A 27,360-nucleotide genomic window follows, 5' to 3' on the forward strand; every position below is an offset into this window, starting at 1 on the left:
GCGGAGGTGGGAGAGAAGCAGAGGGAGAGGTAGAGAGACAATCTCAAGCAGACTTCCTGCTGAGCACAGAGCCCAGTGCAAGGCTCAGTTTCAGGACCCTGAGATCATGACCTAAGCCAAAACAAAGAGTCGGATACTGAACCAACTGAGCCACTCAGGTGTCCCAATTCTGTTTTTTATTAGTAAAAAAGTGAGTGTTTATATATGCGTAAGTATGAGTGCATATAGGTATAAATAAGAAAAATAGTGGAAGATTGGCCAAGTACAATTCCTTCCAATTTTTGTTTTAGCAGAAGTACTGTATTTCCCACCTTTCAATTTCAGTATTAGAAGAATAGAGCAAATAACTAATTGATATTGTGATTATTAGAAAATAATGCATTTTCTTGTGCTTTTAATATGTTTTTAGTCACTTATTCTTTAAATCATCTTTAGAATCACTGAGAAGATTTGGGAGTCTGGAAATTATACTGTCATTAAGAAATGGAGGAAAAGTGAGTGTTTTAGGGGGAACTGTACAGACTACAAAGAATGTTGGAGAAATTAGGGCTGAGTTGGAGGGGCTAACAAACTACAATTCAAAGATCCATTTACTTTTTTAGCAAGTTTTAAATTCAGCATCTAGTGTTCTTAGAACTGTTCTGCTGGGGCTCAGTGATGACCAAAACTGGCACAGTCTGGCTGCCAAGTGCTGTGGAAGAGATAGGCTCCTCTCCTCCACCACTTCCTTTTGAGCACCTCCTACTCTTGACCTTGTGTGCACTGGGGAGAACATGTCAGGCAAGACTGCTGTTCCTGTGAAGCTGGTGGGAGTATCTAATGAGCAAATAAACATGGGATATTTCTGGTAATGATAAGAGTTAGGAAGAAAATAAAGCAGGGACAATAACGGGAGTGACTAGGGTTAACTGAATTTATGTGGTTACTTTCAACAGAATGATCGAAGAAGGACTTTCCAGGAAGGGACATTTGCCCTGAGATCTGAACACTGAAAAAGAGGTAGCCCTATAAAGATTGGAGAGAATGATATTCTGGGCAGAAAGGAAAGTACAAAATATATATATATATATAAACCCTGAAGTTGTTATGGTCAGATCTTGTGGTCAATGTGGCCCCCCCAAACTCATATATTAAACCTTTAACTTTCAACATAACTGTATTTGGAGATAGGTCCTATAAGGAGGAAATCAAGGTCATGGGGATAAAGCCCTGATACCCCAGGAGTAGTGTCCTTATAAATACTCTCTCTTCCAGCTATGCGAGGACACGGTGAGAAGGTGATCTTCTGTAAGCCAGGAAGAGAGCCTTTACCAGAAACCAAATTGGCCAGTACCTTGATCTTGGACTTCCCAACCTCCAGAACTATGAGAAAATAAATTTCTGTCATTTAAGCCACCTAGTCTATGGCATTTTGCTATGGCAGCCCAAGCTGACTAAGACATCAGGTTTAGGGTATATTTAAGTTAGAGCTTATAAGACTTCCTGACAGATCCAAAGTACAGAATAGGGGAAAAAGGATCAAAGGTAACATTGAGTCTTTTTGCCTGAGTGACTGCTGAGATGCATTAAATTCGATGAGAAGATGGAGTGGGAAGGGGAGTACATGAAGGGGAAAAGGCAAAATCAGGAGTTTCATTGTGCACTCACTAATTTTAAGATCGCCACCTGTTAGAAATTGTCATGGAGTCAGACATACAAGTTGGGGCCAAGTTGAGTGTCATCAGCATTTAGATTGGGTTTAAAGCTGTGGAACTGGATGAGTCCACCCTAGCAGGATGTGTCCACAGGGAGCCCAGTGGCATTCCAACAGTTTGAGGAGCATTGAAGACAGAGAAGCCAGCAAAAGTAGAAGAAACTTGTGACACAAGGAGAACACCATGATTTCTTTCATCTATGGAACAAAAGAACTAGGAAGATCGGTAGGGGAAGAAAGGGGTAAAGAAGGGGGGGGGAATCAGAAGGGGGAATGAAGCATGAGAGACTATGGACTCTGAGAAACAAACTGAAGGTTCCAGAGGGGAGGGGGGTGGGGGAATGGGATAGGCTGGTGATGGATAGTAAGGAGGGCACGTATTGCATGGTGCACTGGGTGTTATATGCAACTAATGAATCATCGAACTTTACATCAAAAACCAGGGATGTACTGTATGGTGACTAACATAATAAAAACACATTAAAAAAAAAAAACAAGAGCAGGCAAGTGCTGCTAAGAGGTTGTGTGAGATGAAAAAAGAGATTGCAGACTGGGTTTGGCAGGCAGAGGTCCTAGGGCCTCTAGATGACAGGAGTCTCAGTGGAGTAGGGGGGAAGCCAAAGCCTGATTGAAAAGAGTGAGAATGGGAGGTAAAGAAGTAGAGACAAGTAATGTGTGGAATTGTGCCCATGGGAAGCAGAGGAATGAGGCTGTACATAAAAAAAGATGCAGGATCATGAAACAATTAAAAAAATGTTTTGGTGATGGAAAATTTTAAATGTATAAAAAAGTAGATCCAATAGTAAAATAAACTTCACATTCATCAACAGCTTTAAGAATGAGCAATCTTATTCATCTGCACTGCTGTGCACTTATGCAGTTCTGTATTATTTTGAAGCAAATCCTATATGTTATTTCATCTATATACTCTCTTAGAGTATATCACTCGTCTACATACATACTCTCTTAGAGTGTATCTCTCATCTATATACTCTCTTAGAGTATATCTCTAAGAGACAAGACTCCTTGCAAAGAAATAAAATCACAATACCCTATGACACCTAAAAAGAACTGATAATAATCTTTTAATACCAAACATCGAGAGTATTCAGAGTTCTAATTATCTCACAAATGTCACAAGTTTGAATGATTTGTTTGAATTAATTCTCAAATAATATCTACACATTGCAAGTTCTTTTGTTTTGACATTGTCATGTCTTTTTTTGTTGTTTTTGTTTTGTTTTGTTTGTTTTGCTATGTCTTTTAAATCTTTTAGTCTAAATACTCTGTCTCCATCTTTTGTCCCCCTTGAAATTTATTTTCAAAGAAACCAATATGTCCTGTAGAGTTTCCTACAGTCTGAGGATTCTTGGTTGAACTTCTGAGATTTTGTTTAACAGAGTTCTCTTCTTTTGTATTTCCCCAAAGTTGATGGTTGGATCCAAAAACTTGATCAGAATCAGCTTTAAATTTTTTGGCATGATTAATTCAGAGATGGTGGTATGTTTATCCATCAAGAAGAACATTATGTCTGGTGTCCCTCTTTTTGTGTTGTTAGCGGCCATTGATGCTCTCTGTCCAGATACATTAATTCATTAGGGATTGCAAAATGGTGACATTCAATTCTATCCTCACTTCTTTATTTATTAGCTGAAATACTTCCCTTATCAATTTTTGGTTACTTACAGTTTGTTTAGGAAAGACAGAATAAATTCTTGATTCTTTCTCTTTAACAGTTTTCAAAAATAATAAGTAAATTCTTTAGTATGTTCCAACAAAGTGATTTTTTAAAATAATACTATGAACTTGTGGATTTAAATATACTCATTGTGTTTCAATACATCATGGTTAGTATCCTTGATGTTCAAATTGCCCCCATTGTGGGCAAGGGAGCTTCTTTGATTTGGCTCCACAATATTTTTGACATACCCTGGTAGTTGTTTATAGATTCATTGCTGTCTGGTATTCTAGGCTTATCTTGTATGATTTCTATCCTACATGGTAACCAGCTATTTCTTCAAAGAGAAGAATTTTTATTTTAAGTGTGAGATAATGAGGCATATTAACACATTGAGGGAGATAATCCAGATGAGAGGAGATAACTACAGGAGCATAATCCCCAGTAGGTAAGGGAGGATGGAATAGGTGAAAGGTTGGCCTTAGATTGGACAGGGACAGTTAATTCATTGTAGTGGTGCACTGGCAAAGCAAAATGCTCTAGAAATATAAGAGGCATATGGATGGCTAAAAAATAAAACTGCCAGTATGATTCTGTGTTAAGTTGCCATGTTTCCCACTTATAAATTCTACACTTAGAGGTATAAAACTCATCTAGTTATTTCCTCAATCACTGATATGTTGAACACTTTTATTATCCTATAAATAACTTCCACAATCAAAAATCTCAAAATAGGGGCTCCTGGGTGGCTCAGTTGGTTGAGCTTCGGACTCCTGGTTTCAGCTGTGGTCATGATTTCAGGGTCATCGGACCAAGCCCCACGGGGGCTCCATGCTTGGTTCAGAGTATGCCTGGGATTCTCTCTCTCCCTTTCCTTCTGCCCCTCCCCCCATCTCTCTAGCTCTAAAATAAATAAAATCTTTAAAAAGAAAACCAGAAATCTCAAAATAGATGACTAGCAATACACTAAACTGGAGAGATTTTTCATGGATTGTTAAGATTTCAAACTCAAAATAAAAATACTTAGCTTTCCAGATTTAAGTATTGCTTACTTAAAATTATTTTCCTTTTAATTTCTAAGCTGAGTATTCATTTACTCCTGATATATTTGAAAAAGAGAAAAATATTGATCTTGTGGTTTCTTTGCTTTTACTGGCTTGAATCACGACAAGAGGAAGGTCTCTCTGTAAGTCACAAAGTTCCCAACTAATGAATGTCACTGACATACAAATGGTTATCCCATCTTGTCTGACTTGGCTAAAGAGGTATCTCCATCCCTTTCCTTCATACTCATTACTGCTGATAGATGCATTCCAGTCCTCTCTGTACAGGGGCTGTAACATCATCTCTTCTCCCCATTTCCTTCTCATGTTTGTTTCACTACGTTATTAATGCTTTCAAGGAATGTCCAGATACTGTAAAAACAAAAACAAACAAACAAACAAATGTGAACTCACTTCTATCTTCTTTAGGCCTGCTGTAGATGTGCTATATGAGATTGGCACTCTCTCCTCTCCCCACCAGAATCCCTTCTCTCATGGATTCTTGGGCCCACTTGGGTGAGAGGGCAATTTGGAAGAGACAGGATGGGTTTAAGTCATCTTGAAACCTGAAATGCATCTTTCAATGCCATTCAAGCAAGACTACAAAAAGATAACCTTAGAGCAAGACCCTGACAATGGATGTGGGTAGGAAAGAAAAAGAGAAATGTAGGGAGTAAAAGAGTAATGATGGTAAATGTTACAGTTTTGAAATATTGCTTAGAATCACCCACAATGACTAAAAAAAGAAACTGCTTTCCATTCTCTTCTTTCTTCCTGTGACATCAAGGCTCCCTGGCCCCAGGATCCTGAAATTAATCTACTTATTAATGGTGCTAATGTGCTACAGGACAGCAGCATTAGAGTTAAAAAGTATGATTTGAGGAACTTGACTAAAATTATTTGGATGGAAAAATTTTATTCCAATTTTTTAGTAATCAGTTTTCAAACTATCTTTGGAGCCCAGTGTAATCATAAATTGCAAATACATACACGAGCAGTTTATGCAAAGTCAATTTTTCAAAGTTCAAATTAGAATCTAATCACTCAGCTTGCAGAAGTATTCACCCTAGGATCTCTTTACAACAGGAACTTCTTTAGTGTTTGGTTCCAGACCATTAACTACTTGATAGAGAATCTAAGGGTGGGTTAAACAGCCTAATGTACAAAAGTTAGAAATTGTTAGACAAAGATATATGGAAAATGAATCTTAAATAAATTATAGGGAGATAAGAAAATAGAATTGGTTTGTTGATCAGTCCATCTGACAAATAAATCTATTTGTGAAAGTGAGGTAGAGCCTTAATTGCTGTTCATCAGGCACATGGTATAATTGCGTTGTAGTTTGTTATAGGGAGTGATCAAGTATTTTCTTCTTACAACATGAAATACTTACCAGCATTTCCTTATTCTATTCTATAGATTTATCTAAGCATTGTATTACACATTTAACTGAAATGTTTATATATCTTCAAGCTGCTTGGGAAAGGAAGTGCAATATCGCTGCCACATATATCCCAGAGAATTATTAAAATTTAATGAGCATCAGTTAGTGATAAATCCTAGAGCAATAATATAAACAAGATGGTGAAGTAAGGCAGTTGTCTAGATAATTTGGGAAAATGCAGACTTGTTTTGCTTGATTCTTCTAGATTTTTAAGAATATTCCTTTAGAATTAATATTTACAACTGTCAGTGATTTGAGTGGGGCAGAAGTTTAGCAACCTGTCTACAGAGAGCCTTTGTTCTGAGCTGACAACTGAATCAGATGCATAGAAGGAAATCTCTCTCATTTTACATGACTCTCCAGCTGAACGTTGAAAGCCAATAAACACTTCATAATACTAATTCAGTTCAACTCGACAATAGTGAGCTCTGATCAACTGTGGTAGATGCTGGATTACTGAGTCTATAGTCTCACAGGGTTTATGATCTAGTGCGGAACACTAAAATAGTAACACATTTTAACTTAAGATATGACATGCCCTAAAAACAATGTCTAAACAAAATTCCGTGGGTATAAAGCAAGTAGACACATTTGTTCTGTGACGTCTTTGTGAAAAATGCATCTTTTAAGGCTGACCTTAAAGGATAAGGAAGTTTTCAATAGGCCGATATGGTGAAAGATACTTTTCTGAAAGAAAACTACAGAGGCAGGAAAACACAAGACATCTTTAGAGAACTATGAGATGGCCCATAGGACTAAAACTTAGGCTGTGGGAATTTGCTGTGGTATTCAGAAATAGTTCAAGACCCGAATTACAGGTTTTGGCAAAATAAGACAAGAAGACCGCTTACCTAACTGGCAATAGCTAGCTGGGGAAAGTTTTTGATCATAGGTGGTTCTGCTTAGTGAAAGGAGCTCTTGTACCAGTTTGCAGGATTGGAAGGGATAGAAACTGGAGTGTTGAAGATCAAATAGAAAACTTGCATTTGCCTAATGAGGAGCAAATGGGGCTCTGAATTAGTGCAGGAGCAATGGGAATGGAAAGATGGGGTGGTTTCTAGGCTTTACCAAGGTAGGATTGTGATAATCTAGACTGAGTAGCATGGGAGTGGGGGTGTGCTGGAGCTCCCTACATTTATGCAGAGGAAGAGAAAGAGAAAAATATGAAGATGGTGTAAGTTAGGAGAAGTCCTACCCAGTATCTCAGAAACCAAATGAGGAGAGGATTTCAGGAAGAAGGTCAACAGAAAAAAATGATTCAGCGAAATATTTTAAAAAATGAGAACAATGAAGAAATACATTGATTTAACAAAGAGAAGGTTGCTGTAATTTCTTTTAGATTTATTTATTTTAGAAACAGAGAGAATGGGGGAGGGGCAGAGGGAGAGGGAGAGAGAGTCTTAAGCAGACTCTGTGCTGAGGGCAGAGCCTGATGCAGGGCTTGATCTCACAACCCTGAGACCACGACCTGAGCTGAAACCAAGAGTCAGACGCTCAACCAACTGAGCCACCCAGGCAACCAAAGGTTGCTGTTAATTTTTTATAATGTGATAAAGTCAGAAGCTAGATTGCAGTGGGTTGAGAAGTAAATGAAAAGTGATACCTTGGAGAAAACAAGAGTAGAGAATTATTTTTGAGAAGTGGTGATGAAGTGTAAATGAGAGAGGGTTGTTATTTTTTGAAGGGAAAAGGTTGAAAAGAAAGTCTTATTAGGACAAGGAAATTGATTCTAAGGAGACAGCAAAGAGGTGAGATGGTAGTCTGTTACACTGATGACCCCCCAGTGAGCTGTGTCTCCTAGTACTCATGTCCTTGTGTCCCCTTGAATCTGGGATGGTCCGATGACCAATAGAATGTGGTGTTCTTGGAAAGGCTTCCAAGTCAAGTCATTAAGAAGACTTGACAGCATCTGCTTTTGTACTCTGGAGAAGCCAGACACCATATAAGAGCTCTGAACCTGACACCATCCTGCTGTGGGGGAAACCCAAGCTATCCACATGGAAATGCCACATGGAGTGAGAGAGAGATGTTCAGCCAGCTCCCAGAAGGCATCCGAGCTGCAGCCTAACATGAGTGAAAAAGCCAGTTTGGGCTTTCCAGCCCCAAAAGATGTTACTTGGATCACTGAGGAGACCTGCTCTGCCCAAACTGCAGACTTGTGAGTGAATACATGATTGCTGTTTGAAGCCGCTAAAGTTTTCAAATGCTTGTTATGCAGCAAAGGATGCCTGGAACAGGTGGTTAAAGAAAGAAAGAAACGGGGCACCTGGGTGGTGTCGGTTAAGCATCTGCCTTCAGCTCGGGTCGTGATCTCAGGGTCCTGGGATGGAGCCCCACATTGGGCTCCCTGGTGAGCAGGGAGTCTGCTTCTCCCTCTCCCTTTGCCCCACCCCCTGCTCCTTCTTTCTCTTTCAAATAAATAAATAAAAGCTTGAAAAGAAGGAAGGGAGGGAGGGAGGGAGGGAGGGAGGGAGGAAGGAAGGAAGGAAGGTAGGAAGGAAGGAAGGAAGGAAGGAAGGAAGGAAGGAAGGAAGGAAGGAAGGAAGGAAGGAAGGAAGGAAACAATGTCAGGGAGGCTGGCTGTCTGGAATAAGGCCCCAAAGAAAATGAGGGGAGATAGGATCAAGTGGAAAAACTGGTCTTCAAAGTGAGGGCACTGCTTTTTTTGAGGCAGAAATGATTAAGAGAAGGATGGATAAAAATTGGGGCAGAAATGATTGCGAGAAGGATGGATAGGGGTGGGAAGGAAAGTGGACTGATTCAAGCTAGACAGGGAGGTACTGTGTTGAGAATGAGGGTTACACAAAGGTGCTGAAAGCTAAAGAGGGAGGAGAAAATAGTCAATTCTGCATGAAATAGGGGTTCATCCAGGGAGGAGTAAAAAAGGGCAGAGTGGCTATAAGCACCCCCAGGTGAGTGTGGTGGCCATGAATTGGTTATGAGGCCAATAACTCTGTGATTTTTGCACCCACCCTTACTGAGATTGGCTTCCTTCAGGGATCAAAATCTACTGTGTAGGTGGGTGAACAGTCATTCTATTTGCTTTAGGAGATGTGGACTGTAATTATATAAACAAGTGGGGGGAAAGGTAACCCAACTGGAATCTTCAAGTGTTTCAAAGTCTTTCAGAGACCCTTCCCACTTTTATAAAAGTATCCATGCACCTGCTGCTTGCCCATTTGCAATACTGGAAATTATTTCCATTAGCAATTGCTGAATCATATACCTGAAATTACAGACAATGCTATTTATACTAAAGAAATTGAGTGCACATCTATTTTAGCTTCCTGTCCTATTTTCATACTTCCATCCATTTGGATATTTGTCCCATATGTTGTCCTCAGCACTATGTCTTAAACTACTGTCTAGTTACAGCTCAAAAAAGCTTCTGTTCCAAATGAGACTTTATTTCAGTAGGGGGCTGTACTTCCTTTCAATCTATTACTTAAGTGACAGATACTGTGAAGGTTAATTAGTCAGTTTTTAGAAGCTGTCTGGGATGGCAAAGAGAAAAAAGTTGGTTTTATACCCTTGCATGGTACAGAATGACTTGACTTTTTTTTTTTTAATAGCTCCTTACGTGAAAGGTAAACTACTGGAGGGATTTGGAGTATGAATAGCTGTGGAAAGCCAAAGCTAAATGACCAATGACTTTGAGGCACTAAAGGGAGTGTATGACATGCCCATGTCACTATTGAATAAAATCCGATTGTTTCCACCTGGTCCCTCACCTTGTCGTGACCTCTAGGGGCTCTCTGTTCCCTGACCTCTCATTTCTCTGAGCCCCAAATTTATGGTTAGTTTGATAGTTGGCTTTGAACTCCTGATCCTACTGATTTTGTGCTGGGATCTAACTGTGTTGCCTCTCGGTTCTGGCTGCTCAGTCTGACTCTGTGGCACGGTGCCATCAATATGCCTGGGGTTTCACACTTTGAATACTTCCCACTAGGATGCGTTCCCACAATAAGGAAAGAACTTGCCAAGATGCAATATCCATTGATCTGTCCCATGCAATGCCTGTTGCCATGGCTGAGGGTACCCAATGGCCTTCAGGTAATTCTAGCAGCTACTAATGAGGTTAATTCACCAGGAAGTTCCAGTGGGCCCTTTAAAACATGAGAAGATGGCATGGGTTGTTCTGGTTACATAATGTTCCAGTTACATTCAGTGGGAAGATCTGAGTTAGAATTCATTACTGGTTCTTTCAGTCATTAGCTGGGAACTGATTTAGGACAGCTTTATGTTCATACCTATGTGCCGGAAGTTGTATATTAGGACAAGCATAGATTGTCAAGTTAAATGAATATCAGGCTGAAGGACATTGAGGGTATATATCACGGTATGGATGGGCAAATGAAGCATCTCGACTGAAATAAAAACACATTTTTGTTCTCCCAAACTACATACTAAATAGATTGGGAAGGAGAAAATAGCATCAAACACATCTATGGCTTGGAAACTGGATTGGCATCAACATAGCCAGGGAAGTTCAAGCCAGATTTGAGATGTGCTGAAAACCAAATTTCCTAAAGGCCTGGAGACTTTGGCATGTAGTACCGAGCCGTTAAATTCTAGAGCGATTTCATTTGTGCCAGCTACTTACCATCACCAACATCAAACTTGTGTAACTACACTGCAGTTTTACTTCTGAAAATGAGCTTTTCTTGGACTGAATAGGTGCAGAGGGTAAACGGCAAGAAGAGATCTGATCTGCTGCGCAGAAAGCCAAAGGGAAGTATTCATAGGAGGCTCAATCATAAAGATCTCCTCAAAGACATTTGGCAGAACGATTTCCATGTCCCGGGTTGCCATTACCAGGTTTGCAACAACAGACTAAGCAAACTCACTTCATATGAGGCCTTCTGAAACAATCATTAGGAACCAAGACGTCTCAAAGGTCATAAAGTGAAGAGTGATGATCTCAGAGCGCAACATGGGGACAGGTAATTGCTCCTATCTGGAATAAAAAGATAACTTCCAATACACGCTTGCAGCGGCTGCTGTTATGCACCACCCAGATGCCCCTTTCAGGGCTGGGGTGTTCTTTCCCTCAGCTGCACAGGACCTGGGCTGCTATCAGCTCACAGCTGATGTCCTAGAGCTCCGCTGTAGAGAGCTGTCTTTCCCAAGGTCATTCCCCCTCCTGGGACAGCCCACATCCAGTGACTGTCGATTAGGGGATACAGAGGCCTCTCTGCTTTATCTTGATTCAAGACACCCTGAAGGGCCATCCCATCCCAGTTAATTAGTTCCCCTGTAGGACTGTGGGAGGCCTCTAATATATCGGCCTCATGTTCCTTCTCGCTCTGCTCTACTATCCTGCCATCTCTTGCTCCAACAGGTCCTGTTCCTGAGAGCTCTCCTCAATAAACCTCTTGCAGGCAAATCTCTGCCCCAATCCCTTTCCCCAGGAACCCAACCTGAGATGGTGCTAATCTGATACGAACACCATGTGGTGGGACAAAAATGATCAGCAGATGTTTGTTCCTGGCCTTCCTCTCTCCTATTCCTCTAAAGAGGAGTCAGACTTTGCCTGTTTCATTTCCTGCCACCTCCCCCCCACCCAGTGCCTCCTCCCAGAGTTTTGACAAAAGGAGAAAGGTGGTGGGGAGAAGGGTGAGAACACTGTGAAAAGAGGTGCAGGAGAGGCTGTGGCAAATAATGAAACTATTTGGGGTGGAAAGGGGATTTTAAGAAATATCATTGTGGGGGCGCCTGGGTGGCTCAGTCATTAAGCGTCTGCCTTCAGCTCAGGGCGTGATCCCAGGGTCCTGGGATCGAGCCCCATATCAGGCTCCTCTGCTGGGAGCCTGTTTCTTCCTCTCCCACTCCCCCTGCTTGTGTTCCCTCTCTCGCTGGCTGTCTCTCTCTCTGTCGAATAAATAAATAAAAATCTTCAAAAAAAAAAAAAAAGAAATATCATTGTGCTCAGCCTGACCCTTTCATGGCATTAAAACAATGGAAACACAGAATGTGGATTGTTCAGAAATTAATTTTGAGACTGGACTGCCATTCCACCCTGAGTTTGGATTACAGTGGTCACAATTTTTAAGCTCTACGTGTGAATATAGGCAACCTCACCTTTGGATGTCAGTGGTTATGCCTGCCAACAAAACTGTGTGTTTCAGGAGTGTTTTAAGATGGGGCATAGTTTTACTGCGTATAATCCACATTCTTTGAATGCAAGAATTTAAGTCAACAAAAATAGATTTGTAGAGTTCAGGGCTTTAAACAAAAATATGTGTAATAAGAGAAAAATAATTAAACTATTGTTTCAGCCTTTATCATGAGAGGCATATAAACAACTATTAACATATTCTTCCAAAACATCTACACATGTCAGCCATACGCTTGTGGGAGCAAAGGACAGCAGGAGAGCAGACTCTAGGGGTATAATGGTTGTAGGAATTTATGTGCAGGAGACACTCTGCAACAAGCCTTTTAGATTCCCTAACTTACAATGTTTGCTCTAATGCCCAAGAGCAAGGACACATAAGTGGAATTGGTGAAGTGTCTGGCCAGGCTGGAGTCCACTCAAGAGTACCTGTGGATGTGACAAGGAGAGGTCCCTGTCATGCTAGGCTCTGTCGGCCCAGGACTACAAGCTGAACTAGACTCTCTTGAAATGGGTTTGAGTTGGTTGTGAATCACAGTATCCTCAGTTTACGGGATGGATGTTTTTTCTATTTTCTTCTTTTTTGTCTAATTAGAATTGTCAGCAATTTTTCTTAAGGGTAGAACATTTCTAAGAATAAGCCTTAAAATACAAATAAGTATTTTAATGATGAACTTAGGACAAGTTTTCTAAACATAATATTTTCATTGTGGTATAGTTCCAAAAGCTGTTAGTGATCATGAGCTGCTAGCAGTCTAGGAATCAGATGTAGTTATGTTCCAAATCGACTGCAATTCTCCGATCTGTCATCCATAGACTTGTTCTTTCAAGGCCTAATAGCTTGTCCTCTTGAGGATCTCTGTTCTGGAGTTCAGTTGCTAAATCCAGGGATTAAGGACCAATTGGGGGAATTAGGACAAGAAGATTAAATATTCTTCAGAAGAAAAGTTAGGGTGTGGTGGGTTGCTCATGTCCCTTCTATGGCCTGTGCTCCTGGCCACCTTTGAGGTTGATCGTAAGCAGTCAATACCTATGAGCTTTGATTTTGTTTATTTTTATAATTTATCTTGTAATCTAAGTTTTAAAAAATTAGGTCAGAAGCATTGACATATCTTTTTTATAGTTTTATCTGATACATGATACGTGTTTATGTTCCAAAACAGAAATACATAGAAATTTAGTACTTTGAATCTTATTTTTAAAAACCTTTATATTGAAGTATAATATATATATATAATAAGTAAACATTTTCCTAGTGTGTAGCTCAATTAATTTTCATAAACAAAACACATCCAGTTCAAGAAACAGAACATGACCAGCACCTCGTAGCTCCCCCTTTGCTCCCTTCTGGTCACTGACACTCCCAAGGGTACCCACTATCTTGACGTTTTACTCTTCGAGTGGGTTTTGCTTGGTTTTTTGGTTTTTTGTTTTTGTATTGTATGTAATTGGATACAGAAAATACAGACAGTCCCTGACTTAGGATGATTCAACCTAAGATTTTTCAGTTTTACAATGGTGCACAAGCAATACACGTTCAGTAGAAACCATACTTCAAATTGTGAACTTTGATCCTTTCCTGGCTGGCAACACGCAGCAGGATACTCTCTCATGATGCTGGGCAGTGGCAGCAGCAATCGGCTCCCAATCAGCCACGCGATCACAATCACAAGGGTGAACAACAGACACACAACTCTTCTGGTTTTCACTTTTGGCACAGTAGTCAATAAATTACATGAGATAGTCAACACTTTATTATAAAGTAGGCTTTGGGTTAGAGACCTTTGTCTTACTGTAGGCTGATGTAAGTGTTCTGAGCATGTTTAAGGAAGGCAAGGCTAAGCTAATATGTTCAGTAGATTAGGTGTATTAAATGCATTTTTGATTTACGATATTTTCGACTCATAAGTCAAGGGAGATCTATGCATACTCTTAGTATCTGGCTTCATTCAATTGATATTAGGTTTGTAAGAGTCATCCTTATAGTTGCAAGTGGTTGTAATATCATTCATTTTTATTGCATAGTATTCCACTGTATGAATAGACCATAACTTATTTATACCTTCTTCAACACCTACTTATAATTTCTTCTTCTAGTAGCATTGCCCCTATAACCAGATGCAAAAATCTAACTTCAAGTGCTTGGTCTGAATCTCTGAGGTCAAACGATGCCCTCTGGAGGAAGAGGCTACCTTTTCCCACACTTGTAATTTTCTCCAGTGTCAGAAAGCCATTCTGGTCCGCTTGGATAGCCCAGAGCTGCACTGTTATCCAGCACAGCTCCTGGCCAGACATGACGACTGAGCATTTGAAATGTGACTGGTGTGAGTTAAGATGTGCCACACATGTAAATATACCTTGTATTTCATAGACATGGCATGAAAAAAGTAATGTAAAACAATTCAATTATTTTTATATCGATTGCTTATTGAAATAATTATAATTTAGACTGAAGGAAATATATTATTAGAATGAATTTCGCCAGTGTGATTTTTTTCTTTTACTTCTAAAACCGTGGCTACTAGAAAATTTAAAATGCATAGGCAGCTTTCATTAGATTTTTACAGGGTAGTGCTGATTGAGAGCACTGTCTCATTTAGGGGGCTCATTTAGTCTTCTCTTAGATTCAGAATGTTAGACCAGACGATCTCCAAAGTTTTTTGTTCAAAAAATGTTCTAAAGGTCCAGGTGCCCCTTGGAAGCAGTACATGGATGCTCCCAGTCAGTGTATGACTGGCCCGTCAGCAGTTCAGGGTTGGTCCAGGCGAGGATCCATGCATGTCTGCCTCGGGACGCGAGCGCTGCCCATGCGCTTTGGGGAGCCAGCAAGCATGGGTAATACATGAAGCACTGATACCACTTTAATTAAAAATGTGACAAGAGATGTTGATTATAAGAGAGTAAGAGACTTCACATTTCCAGCCTCCATAGAGAAACCACTCTTCGCTTCACTTAACACTGTTTATAGCTGCTGTTGGTTTATATGGAAAATGTGGCAGCTGAAGTTCTAACGATTTATATATGGCAATATAATTTATATGAAGTCATTTTGGAGGCCAGGTGAATAATGAAAGTGTCAATTAATTTTAAGTTTTTGACTGTGTTTAGGTTTTATCATCCACAGACCACATTTTAGATCAATTCCAAGCATTCATATTAAGGTGATCCCACAAGTCCCAGAGCCATAAAGAAATTAAGATGATCCTAGTGAAATAGAAATATGATATGTAAGGACTGTTCGCAGAATGGAGATATGATTCCTAACAACTTTACCGAATACCATATTCCACTCATATGTGACGTTTTATTCTGACTTACTGCTTTTAGCCTGGAAGAATTCAGGACTGTTAAGCATGTCATTGGGCAGATAGATTTTTAAATTTCTCAGTACATCTGAGTTTTCAGATTTTTTACCCATATCTTCTTATTCTTCTCCAGTGTCATTATTACTCATTGTTGGCAAATACACCCACATACCTCTTATCTTTCCAGTCATAAGAGTTTTGAATTATTAAAAACCTATAGGAATATGGCCTCTTGATTGTGCATTATATTATATTCCTAATCCCCAGTTGCCCTAATCCCTTAATTAAAACTGGAGCAATTTAAATCATTGCTATGATGTTTTTGTGATTCTATATCTTAATTGCATTTAAATGATGAATATTTGATGCTGTATGTTTGTCAGACAAATAGGAATAAGCACCCTAATTCCCCTGAAGACAGTTAACTGCGATTTAAAGTTAGGAAAGCCTTGATTAAATGAATTAGGAAATTAGACATAACATGTAAATGTGTCCAAGGGGCAAATTCAAGGACTTCATTCTAAATACCTTTATGGGAAAAAGGAAAACCATGCTGATTTCAGAAAGGATTAAAAATTGAACAGGCCTAGAGTTTTCATCAGGAAATGATCTGGTTTTAGAATCTCCATTATTTTTTAAGCTACTTTGGGGACTATTTTAGAAACAGCTCAGCTTCTGTGGAATGATCCTCTGAGTAAAGCACTGACTAGAATCTGTTTTTCTATCATTGGATCGTCACATAAAAATCAGCCCATTAAAGTCATTTTCACATAATCTTGAGGAGGAATGTAAAACATTTCTTCAAAGCGAGAACGGGAAGCGAAGAATGGATGTCTTGGGTGCTCCTCGGTACTTGTCACCCACAGAGCAGCCTGCTGTGCCAGCGAGGTTTGCGCAAGGCCACTGAAGACAGAAAGCAAAGGATGCAGCCATTTGGCATTCTTCTGCAAGCACGAAAATAACTGTCTACATAGAATCCAGAAATGTTAGCGCTGGAAAAGGACCTGAGAGATGACTGGATCCAACTCCCTCTCTTTACGAGGAAGCCAAGGTCCAAAGGGGAGGTGGCGCACTCATTCCTGGCAGAACATGCTCCATTTAGAAAGTACATCAAGACAAAGGCAGGGAAATGCACACATAGTCGATCACGCGCACATGTGCGCGTGTGCTCTCTCGCTCTCCTTCTTACTCGCTCACTCTCAAATGCGCATGCGCACACCCCCCTGCCCTTCTGTCCTCAGTAAATTCTCCCAGGATGATATTCTTGCGAGGAGAGGAGGGAGCTCTTTTTAAATTAAATTTTATTTTATGTTTCTAGCTTTATTGAAGTATGAATGACAAATAGAAATGGTGTCTATTTCAGGTGTACAATGTGATGTTTTGATACACATATACATTGTGCAGTGATTATTACAATCAAGCTAATTAACACGTCCATCACCTTACATAGTTACTTTTTTCCATGGTGAGAACACTTAGGATGTACTCTCTTACCAGATTTCAAGTATACAATACATTATTATTAACTATAGTCATTGTCCTACCCATTAGGTCGCCAGAACTTATTCATCTTATGACCAAAAGTTTATACTCTTTGACCAACATCTCCCCATTTTCCCCACCCCCTAGCAACCACTCTTCTACTCTGTTTCTATGAACTCAACTTTTTAAGATTCCACATGTAAGTAAGATCATGCATATTTGTCTGTGTCTAGCTTATTTTACTTAGTATAATATACTCAGGTTCACCCATGTTGTCACAAATGGAATGATTTCCTTCTTTTTTTAATGGTGAATAATATTCCATTGTATGTATCATATATTCTATAGTGTGTGTATATGTATATATCATACACATATGCAGATATCACATTGTTGGTGAGGATGTGGAGAAAAGGGAGCCCTTATATACTGTTGAAGGTAATGTAAATTGGTGCAGCCATTATGGAAAACAATATGGAGATTCCTCAAAAAAGTTAAAATGGAGCAATCATATAATCCAGCAATTCCACTTCTGGATATATATGCAAATGAAATAAATTCACTTGAAGAGATATTTGCCACTCCCATGTTCATTGCAGTATTACCCACAGTAGCCCAGATATGGAAACATCCTAGATGTCTGTCAACAAAGGAGGGAACTCTTTACATGGACCTGGAATTACCCTTTGAAAAGTCACTCATGAGAAATCCTTCAGAGGAAATTCCTTGGTTCCAGTGCTGCAGCCTTGAGGGGACGAAAGACAGCTCATTTATCTTAAGCCCACAGTTGTCGATAATGTGTTGTATGCAAAGAAGGATGTGTAACCTTTCTTATCAGTGTTGTCTGTGGCACAGAGGACCCAGGTTTGATTCGTTTACAGTTTATACGCTGCCTCCTTCCAGATGGGCCATGTGTTTGCATTTGTGTTGCCTTTCTCTGTACATGCACACATACACAGAAAATGAAAGACTCGCTTAGAGGGTAAAGTCATTAACTACCAGCAGTCATAGAAGAATACTCCAATTTTTGCCAGCAATTTGATAGATTGTCCAATTCTGAAGCAAAATATTCAGTCAAAATGCCCCACCTTATTCTGAAGTCTCCAAAGCCTCTGAGTTTGATTGAAAAGGTCAAACTTCTGCCACCTCTAGGGCTCTCTGCTGTATTTGGCTCCCACACATTCTGCTTCTCCCGTCCCTCAAATCTCCATGCCTTCATCCCCTTCAGCGCAGGGCTTCTCAGCCTTGATGCTATTGACTTGTGGGGCCAGATGGGCCTCTGTGGGGGAGATGAGGAGCTGTCCTGAGCATTATAGGATGTTTAGCAGGATTCCTGGCCTCTTTTCCCACTACATGCCAGTAGCATCCATTCTCTCAATCATGACGATCACAAATGTCTCCAGACATTGCCCCCACTTGAGAACCACTGCTCCAAACTGCTTGTCTGTAGGGAGGGGTTGACTGTATGATCCCTAATGTCTGCATACCTTTACCCAGTGTTTGTGCCACGCCTTGCAGGGGTCTGCAGCAGCCCCAGACCCTCTAGATACACCCAGGAAGGAATTTGGCAAGTTCCTTTCCTGGTCTTTGGGGTTGCTGTGTTTTCCTGTAACACGCTAAGACCATGGAAGGAACTGGAGCATTGGCGCCTTCCTTGGAGAACCCTCCTCCCCCACTACTTCTGCCATTGACAGCACTTCTCAAGCAGGCTGAGCCCTGGGGCCCCAGCAGAGGAGAGGAAGACTTCTTTATTACTAAATGCCTAGTTTCTGATTCTCAGGGGGCTGTCCAACCTCTCTGATGGTGATACAGTTTCCTCCTAGAAGGCATGGGCTGGTGGTGGTGGGTAACACATTTATAAAAACACAAAATGACCCCCACCTTCAATACCATGAATTGCAAATGTGTCACACAGCAATGAGTAAGGACTATGGATATTGGTTTGTGAAACAAGTGTTGATTTCAGCCATCCAAAACAAATTACCGTTTCCTTCCTAGCTAACTCCCTTGGTGAGAACAACCAGTTCACAAACCCATGCGGCTAGGGAAGGTGTGTGGGAACAGGAAAAGAGTGGGAGAAGCAGTTTGCACTTTATTAAAATAAAGAGTATCAGCATCTCTTTTTTGATTAAAAAAAAAGCAATGCATATATTCATGTATAAACACTTCCTTCTTCTGGACCATCTCCCAGCAGTAAAGACGTGTCATTTTACAGGGTTTGTGTTTCTTTTTCTTTTTAAACCTCAGTGTTTATGCTCAGATTCATAGGGCTGTTGGTAGCTTGGCAGGTACACAGATGAGGAAAATATCAGCAGGCAGAATCTTTCTCTTTCTTTCTCCTTAATTTCCCCCTTTTACATGACAGAATGGAGTTTAGTGCTTACAAAGAGATTCTAGAGGCTATTCCAGGTGAGTGCAGTGAAGAAGTTAGTAGGACAGAGGAACAGCCGCTGATATGGCGAGGGAAAAAAAAGCTTCTTTCTAAGACAGCTAAATCTGTTTGCATAACTCAGTACCTCTCCTGGGACCAGGACTCCTAGCAGGGTCACAGAGATGCTGCCGAAGGAGCACAGAGCCAGGGCCCAGAGGGTACCTCCTGCTGCTGTTTGATGATGGCATCTCCAAAGGCAGGTGGTCTGAACTGGATGAACCCTCTCCCTGAGACCGAACTCTGTTGCTAGCTCCCTTCCCCAGCCTCAGCCTCAGCCTCGTGTCTGCGCCAGTGTCAGCAGGGAGGTTAGATTGTGATTCCTGAATTGTAAACTGTAGTGTGTTTATAGTCAATGGAGATAGTAGAGCTGTAATTGAAGTTTTAGGAGCATATTTGTAGCTAATGAATCTAAATACAAAGAATTTTTAGCTTTTTTGAAGAAGAAAGGATTTTTTTTTTTTTTAGCAGATTTTCTGAATCCCAACTCTATGGAGCTGTCCATGGATGGGCTTCATGGGGTAAATAAGTTAAGCAGAGAAAGACAATTATCATATGGTTTCGCTCATTTGTGGAACATAAGGAATAGCAGGGAGATTGGTAGGAGAAGGAAGGGAAGAATGAAGGGGGGAGTAAACAAAAGGGGGAAATGAACCATGAGAGACTATGGACTCTGGGAAACAAGCTGAGGGTTTCAGAGGGGAGGGGGGTGGGGGATTGGGATAGGCTAGTGATGGGTATTAAGGAGGGCACATATTGCATGGAGCACTGGGTGTTATATGCACATAATGAATCATGGAACTTTACATCAAAAACTAAGGATGTACTGTATGGTGACTAACATATCATAATAAAAAAATTAAAAAAAAAAACCCTTGCAACTGAATGTATATGCACTTTCCTGAGGCAAAGTCCATATCTTTCATCACATTCTCTGAGGGATCTGTAATTGATGAAAGGTTAAGAATCACTGTCTCAGAGACAGTTACAAAAGTCCCCTTTTTTGTTTTGTCTAGAATTTTGACTTGATTTTTAGTGTGTGTGGGTGAGCATGTGTTTGGTTTTTCAATTTTTTGAGACCAGATAGTTTCACTAGTGTTTCTTTATAGAGATGTTTTCCTATGCGGTGAGCCAGTTAGGGGTTGTAAGATCTCTGGAGATTCAATTCTTAGCTACAACTGGTTTAGGTCTTGTAGAAAGTTGTGCTGTTGAAGTTCAATGGTGATTTTCTGTCAAGATAATGTCAGACTGAGAAGGGACTTTGAAGAGAAAAAAAAGAGGGGGAAATTAGGTAGTAAAGATGCACAATCACTTTTGTACCTTTTCTTCAATACACCTGAGGTAATTAAGTTCCTTCTTGTTGTCTGTTAAGATTACTGCCCCCATTCATCTTCCCTTGAAGAAGTGCGTACGTCAAATGGTATTCCAAGAGCAAGGAGTGAGGGTTGAAAGTTACGATGATGACTCCAGGCCTGGGAAATGGAGCTTTACCCTCCCATACTGCTAGCCTTGATGACAACATCACTACTTCCTTCTCCAAGCACTGTATCCTTGAGTCCTGAAATAACACTGGGAAGCTAGTTCATCTCCTCTTCTTTAAAAGGAGAGTGATTTCTCACCAACTCGTTCCCTGATCTCACACCACAATGGCCTTCTTACTGTTTTTAGACACACTAGGTACTCTCCTGCCATAGGGCCTTTTGAATTTGCTGGACTAGCTTTGTCTGGAATGCTTTTCCCCAGATAGCATCACAACTCACCCTATCACAGCCTTTGGATCACTATGCAGAAGTCATTGTCTCAAGGAGCTCTTCCCTAGTCACCCTTATTGACCTCCCTCTATATGTCGTACCCTTCTTCCCAGCTTTATTTCTCCTCTTTAGCAGACACCTCTATCTTCCCTATTCTACGTATTACTTATTCAGTGTTATCTAGTGGAGTTTTGGCTCCTGCAGATTGTAAGCTCCATGAGGGCAGGACTGTTTCTCTGTTCCATTCAGTACTAAAATTATAGAACAGCACCTGGTTAATTATAGATACTCACTAAATATTCTTTGAATGAATAATCTCAAGAGATTTGGGGATAAAGCTTGCTGATGAAAAAAAGTACTGTGTGAGCTTTTCAATCCAGTGATTTCCTGATCAAAGCAGCCAAACTAATGAAGCAAACTGATTTAAGTGGCCCAATAGCTTCTATGTTTACATCAATTAAAGTGTTTGTCAGCCCTATACCACAATCTATAAATTGGCTGTTGCCCTCAGCAGGTTAAGTTCTGCAAGGGAATGAACTTTAACTCAGAGGTGAGGTGTGGAGCATATAGACATGTGCAATAAACATAGAGAAAAATAAGGGAGTGAAAGAAAATACAAGAACATTGAGACCAGCCGTTGAGACAGATGTACATATCCAATCACAGGATGAAGAATCTCTTTGTGAACATTTGGAGCACATCCCCATTTGTTTTGATTTAACAAATCCCCTAGAGAGTTGCTAGCAAGATAAGGAAGAAGCTCTGGTGTCTGAAGAAATTTCTGGAAACAAAATTAGGCAGGATGTGTTAGTCACGTTGGATCAGGGGTAGACTGAAGTGCCCAGGATGCAGAATGGGGGCAGGCACCATTATACGAGTCAGAGAGGTGGAGATGAATGTTCAGTGATCTGGTGGGTGTAGACCATCTTGGAGCAGAATTCTGAGCTATAATAAGAGTCGTAAGAAAAACAGTGGGAGTGACTATAGGTTGGTTTTATGACAGCTCCAGCTTTTTACAGTGGCTTCAACCTTTTACATAGGGGTTTGGATATTCCATTTTTTTCATCCACACAGTGGTCTTTCAGCGCCAGTCAAAACCACAGGGCATGGCTGGTAGATTCACTTACACCAATGTATTCTGTGGCCTCCACCATCTTCTAATTCAGCCTTATGGTCACGCTTCCAAAACGGATTTTATTTAATAGTACACCCATTATAAAAGTACACCCATGATTATTAGCACATTCACTTTCCCCTACTCTCTTCAGCATCATTATTTATATCTTTGCAAATGGCATTTCCTTCAGAAAATATGAAGCTGTCTATCACTTCCCTTCTATACTGTTGTCACTTGTGCTTAAAAAACTCACACCTTTTACCATGCTATCTTGGGAAAGAAAATATCTACCACACACAAAAGCCCCCTGATCAAGATTTAGAAGTCAAAAGGTAGTATATCAATCAAGAATTTTCTGGTCCAATATAGAAGGGTTGTTCCCCCCCCCCTTCATAGTCTTCTTCTAAGCCTTCTCTTTTCATTAAATCACAATGCCAGGCAAAGTCAGGGGCATGCTGTGCCTGTCATTGTGGTTTATAGATCAAATGAAAGCCAGTATTAATCATCTTGCTTGATTCTGGAACCTATTAATTTTCCAAAAACAGTACTCCAATGACATGAGTCCTTCATTCTGTGATCTGATGCAGTGTCATTTGCCTTTCCTCCTCTCAGAGTAAACCTCAGAAAATGTTAGTTACATAAAACCATTTGAAAGTAAACCTTTATCTTTTCACTGGCCAAGTAGATGAAAGTTCCATTTAACAAATCTATACTTTGCTTCTATTTTCCTCAGGGCTCTTTAAAAAAAAAAGTTGGTATTCTGGGTCTAGACCTACTAACTAGAGATAAAATTGAGTTTCTTGTCCCCTTATTATCAAGGACTTTATGGAGGATGGACTATGATCTCCTATCAGATCTGGGGTCCCCAGTTTTTTTGGTAATGACAGTATTTTTTAAAGTTCTCCCAAGTCTTGAAGTTATGGAAAGAAGGTGATGCTGAGAATAAAGTCCTCACAATCTCAAAATTCTTAGGAGAAACTCTGTATATAGTAGACTGTAAATAAATATTGTTCATTGAATCAGTGGCATCGAGGATGGGGCATCCTCTCCATCCTCACCCTGTGCCCGGTGAGTAGAGGATGTTAAAGGAGCTGGGTTATGCTATCCAGTAAGGCCTCAATATGCCTTCATTGGAACCATTATGTACCTAGATCAATACTGGATCCTTTTATTGGAGCTTATTTCTGGGTAGTATATTGTCAATGTATTCTCTGGTAAAGCATTTGCTCCCTTTGATTTGACTCTAAATAATGTCATTAAATTAAACATCGAATGATGTAGCTTCAGAAAATATGAGTCAAATGTTTGTTCATTACAAGGTTAGTACAAGTCTTAAGTTACAAGAATTAAGTCAGAACTGGACAAACAGAGCAGAGGTTTTCAACTAGGGGTTTTAACCTAAGGGCAATTCTGTATGCATACAATATCATAAAAAGCTCAATTTATGGAATGAAGGTTCATTTACCTCCAGAGTTATCTATGTAAAACAAACAAACAAACAAAATACAGTTTTGGCTGTATTGCAACTGTATTGTCTTGTTGAAGTGACCAAGAGTAGAAGAACAGAATTAATCTAATAATGCATCTGTTTTTCATTTTAGCTTTCCTCTGCCTCTTCATTTACTGTTATGTTTAATGCTAGGTTCTGTTTTTAGCCTTGAGAGAGGGGAAAAGTTTAGAAGACACTTGTAACATCTGTAGCAATGGACAGAAGAATGGATAATAATAGGAAATGTCTACATACCATCTGGTATAAACACAGATGTGTGTTTTCTTTAAAAATAAAAATCCTGCACTCTAAAAAGGGAAGATTTACAACACTCTACAGAAAGTCAAGAACTCATTCTTGAGTGGCTCTTAATTAACAAGATGCAATTCTCCCTGTTCATTGCCAATTTATTTATAGAACTCCACTGGTGGGTGCTGCTTATTTTGCCTACAAATTCGGAATGCGGAGGTCATGATGCTCTCCTGAATCGATGGCATTACTGGACAAATTCTTTTTTGTCAGGTATTACATTTCTTTACTTCTTTATGTGCCTGGTATAGTAAAGCCAGAATGAGGATATTCTGTGTTTCCTCTAAAACCCCATCATGGAGTCTGAAAGCTTCAAAGAAAAAGGCCTAAGGTATAATTGATAAGGGAGATTAGGCATATTTTATAAAGTTATATAAATTTAATCCTTAACTACACAATAATCTGTACATCATAAGAGAAGTCTACTTGCAAAACCAACAAACCACTTAGGGAAGGTTGTCTTTTTTTTTTTTTTTTTTTAGCGTTTATACATTTAGTACCAATAACAAATTTACCAAACCTGCTTAATTTACTATTGAATTCCCTCTTTTAATAGGCAACGTACACTTCTCAAATTCAGAAGGGTCTATAGTGTACCTTAACAGAATAAAACTTTCTGAGGATATGTCCACTGGGAGATCACCAACAGGTTAAATTACTCCAGAGATAAAAAAGTAGATATAGTTGTAAATATTGGTACATTGAGATCATCCCAAGGGCAATCTGGAGGATTTCCGTGGACCACTCTCTTTGAAAGTCACAGTATGTTGAAATATCTGATAAACATGGAAAACAATAAGAAAGAGTTATGAAATGCCTTCTGTTATGAATGTTCATAAGCTTCACTCACCAAAGGAAAGGACAGGACCAGCCTTGTATGGATAAAATGTATTCTTAGGAAGATGCCTCTGTTTTTACCCTCAGAATTTCTCTCAGTGAAGTGAATCCATTTGGCTTGGCCAAAATAAATTTAATATCATTTTAAAAGCCTCCTGGTTTTCCACCTCTTTCTGCGAAAGATAAATTACAGAATTAAAGAGCACATTCTAGTTATTCAGGTATATTAGCCTTAGTTAAGGGCCATATTCCTTGTACTATTTACTTTTGGCACTCTCCCCTGTAACAGATAATGGACATAATTGCAGCGTCATTTTCTCCCTGTCCCCATAGGTGCAGTTCCTCTGCTCAGGTGGGAGCACCAGAAATCCAGTGGTACATGGAATTCTCATTGAAGTTAGAAGATATTCGACAATGGTAAAAATTGGGCACTCAGTCTCTAACCTTTTGGCCTACCACTTTTTGTCGGCTCTGTGTTCTAACTCTTTGATTCTTTTCTAGGTTGTTCTTCATTTGGCAGGTACCTACTAACTATATGCTCATTTGATGTATTCAGGACTGACCTGTAAAACTGGCCTTATCTTGGTTCTTGGATTGTCTTGTTTTGCTTTCACTGAAAAAGGAAAAAAAGATACTAAAAAACACATCAAAACAAAAAACAAACACAACTGGTCTCCATAGATAGAATCCATTTATCTTGTTTCTTCAAAGATTTATTTTTCATTGTTTCAAGAACTTTTGACAAATGAGCATTAGAGGAAAAGTGCTGACAATTTCAACTTTATTAGTTCAGATGTTATTTTCTCAATTTCAAAACTGAAAAAGCTTATCTGGAAAAGAAATGATGCAAGGCGGTTGTTACAGAATAATTATAGATTTACTCTTAGAGGAAAACATAATTGCCTATATACTACATTAAGTGAATATACACTCCTTCTACATCAAATAGTTAAAATAAACCATGCGCTTTCTGAAAATTACAGTATGAGATTCACTCGTGTCCACAGGCTCACCCTGGTGTGGCCCTGCTGGACTGGGAATGATGGAATTGGATGGGGCAAGGGGATCCCTACATTATTGCTGCAGAGAGTTCCTCCAAGTTGAGTAAGCTGAATGGAGATTTGAAAGATGGGACAACTTCTAAATTGATGGCAGAGCTATAAATATCTGGGAAGCTGCCACCAGAATTCCCAGTCTTGCAAGTAGTTACAAGAAATGGGGAAAATTCTTTTAAACAAAATTGCTGCCCGGCTGCAAATCTGGGAAAGACAAGGCAACAAAGTATGAGCCTATCAGAGAGTGGCTAGAGCCAGACCTTGAGGAGTTATCACCGTGTGCGTACAGGACAGAAGGGGGGTTGTTCTTGTGCTGGGCTTTTCAGTGGGCTGCCCAGAGCCTTATGTGGCTCAGTTTACTATGGTTTAAAGCAGTGGCTTTCCAACATGGTGGGTGACTCTACAATAAGAAATACAGTTTACATTATAGCCCAGTGCACCCCTACACATATAAAACCATTGAAGTAATGGAAATAAAAGTTTAATAAACCTACAGCTATTTCCTATTTTTAGTATATGCCATGCATGCACACTCTTTTGCACTTTATGAACCATTCTGTTCTATTCTAGATAGAGAGTAAATTAATCTATAAGAAAATTATCTACAAATTCCAGTTAAAATTGAAGGTCTGTATTTTAGAGATCTATATTATATTAATATAGATAACATATATCATTTCTACTTACATAAATGTTAATCATAACTTGCCTGTGGTCTGAGACCATGGTTTAAAAACCAATAAGAAGTTCCAGTAAATCCTTCCACAGTAGAGAAAGCTGTGGAGGGAGGGAGCTGCACTGCCTCTCACCTGCCCAAGGGGCTTCTGCTGCTTTGCCTGTTTTCTCAACACAGGGGTGCATAGTTTGAAAAGAGTTAATCTACACTTATTACCCTGAGTGTTCTGACATTTTCTCTTTGGTTCATTTTGTATTCTCAGCGTGAATGAAAACTAGAACAACAGGGGCCATGACGGCTTGGCTCCTGTACCTCCTTTCACAGCTCCTCCCAGGATCTAGCACCGCGCATCCTTTCCACCGGACGGCTCATAGATGCTGCCGACTGCTAACAATTACGTGACAATGCAGAAGCAATATCATTTATATAATTTGATTAGCTGCATGGAATTGTATGCGCAGACGTTTTTTCCTAATGGAAGAATTTTAGTCTGTAAAACTGGTTGAACTAAAGATTCAAATATAAAAGTATAGACTTTGCCCATGATGCTCTCTACCATTCCATCCTTCACTCGTTTATTCATTCATGCTTCAAATATGCATTGAGTGGCTACTATTTGTCAGACATTCTTTTAGGCGCTGGGTGTACCAGTTCCTGCCCTCAAAAAATGTTAGTTATAAGACAGGTAACAGGCGTTTCTCAAAATTGTGGTTTATTAAAAATTAATAGTTGAACTGGTCTAATTTTGATTTAGCTGGGGCAGATTTCTTGTGTTTACTTTGTTTTCCTCAAGGTCATTAATGATATAATCTAAAATAATACCTGATTAAAAAAAAAAAACACAACTTACCTTGCCAAAAATGCACTCAGTGGCATTACATTTACTCCCTGTTCACGGCAACCTTTGGATCTCAAGCGCGTAGAATTACATTAATCAT

At 39.8% G+C, this 27,360-nt stretch overlaps 1 long non-coding RNA gene across 2 annotated transcripts in view; it reads left to right on the forward strand.

Annotated features, from left to right (window-relative positions):
* LOC103659627 overlaps window positions 1–27,154 on the forward strand; it is a 50,723-nt gene extending 23,569 nt beyond the window's left edge. For both annotated transcript variants that reach the window (XR_567562.2, XR_005838266.1), the window contains exons 5-7: window positions 23,963–24,067; window positions 25,025–25,108; window positions 26,685–27,154. This is a non-coding gene — a long non-coding RNA (uncharacterized LOC103659627). The remainder of the gene's footprint in view (window positions 1–23,962; window positions 24,068–25,024; window positions 25,109–26,684) is intronic.
* Window positions 27,155–27,360: the final 206 nt, after the last annotated feature.

This window comes from Ursus maritimus, unplaced genomic scaffold (assembly GCF_017311325.1).
Source record: "Ursus maritimus isolate PB19 unplaced genomic scaffold, ASM1731132v1 scaffold_1, whole genome shotgun sequence".
Taxonomy (NCBI): Eukaryota; Metazoa; Chordata; class Mammalia; order Carnivora; family Ursidae; genus Ursus; species Ursus maritimus.